This window comes from Lipotes vexillifer, unplaced genomic scaffold (assembly GCF_000442215.2).
Source record: "Lipotes vexillifer unplaced genomic scaffold, Lipotes_vexillifer_v1.1 scaffold295, whole genome shotgun sequence".
Lineage (NCBI taxonomy): Eukaryota > Metazoa > Chordata > Mammalia > Artiodactyla > Lipotidae > Lipotes > Lipotes vexillifer.
Window position 1 is genome coordinate 703,556 of NW_006773247.1, and position 869 is coordinate 704,424.

The window sequence follows — 869 nt, forward strand, 5'->3', positions numbered from 1 at the left end:
AGGAAGAATTAGAAAATATAAACAAACATATCACAAGTAATGAAATTGAAACTGTGATTAACAATCTTCCAGAAAACAAAAGCCAAGGAACAGATGACTTCACAGGCGAATTCTATAACAATTTAGAGAAGAGGAAACACCTGTCCTTCTCAAACTCTTCCAAAAACTTGCAGAGGGAGGAACATTCCCAAATTCATTCTACAAGGCCACCATCACCCTGATACCAAAACCAGACAAAGATACCACAAAAACGAAAATTACAGACCAAAATCACTGATGAAAATAGATGCAAAAATCCTGAACAAAATTGTAGCAAACAGAATCCAACAACACATTAAAAGGATCATACACCATGATCGAGTGGAGTTTATCCCAGGAATGCAAGGATTCTTCAATGTATGCAAATCAATCAACGTGATATACCATATTAACAAATTAAGGAATAAAACCCATATGATCATCTCAATAGATGCCAAAAAAGCTTTTGACAAAATTCAACACTGATTTATGATAAAAACTCTCCAGATAATGGGAATAGAGGGAAACTACCTCAACATAATAAAGGCCATATATGACAAACCCACAGCAAACATCATTCTCAATGGTGAGAAACTGAAAGCATTTCCACCACGATCAGGAACGAGACAAGGATGTCCACTCACAGCAATCAGAGAAGAAAAAGAAATAAAAGGAATCCAAGTTGGAAAAGAAGAAGTAAAACTGTCACTGTTTGCAGATGACATGATACTATACATAGAAAATCCTAAAGATGCCACCAGAAAACTACTAGAACTAATCAATGAATTTGGTAAGGTTGCAGGATACAAAATTAATGCACAGAAATATTCAGCATTCCTGAACACTAACAA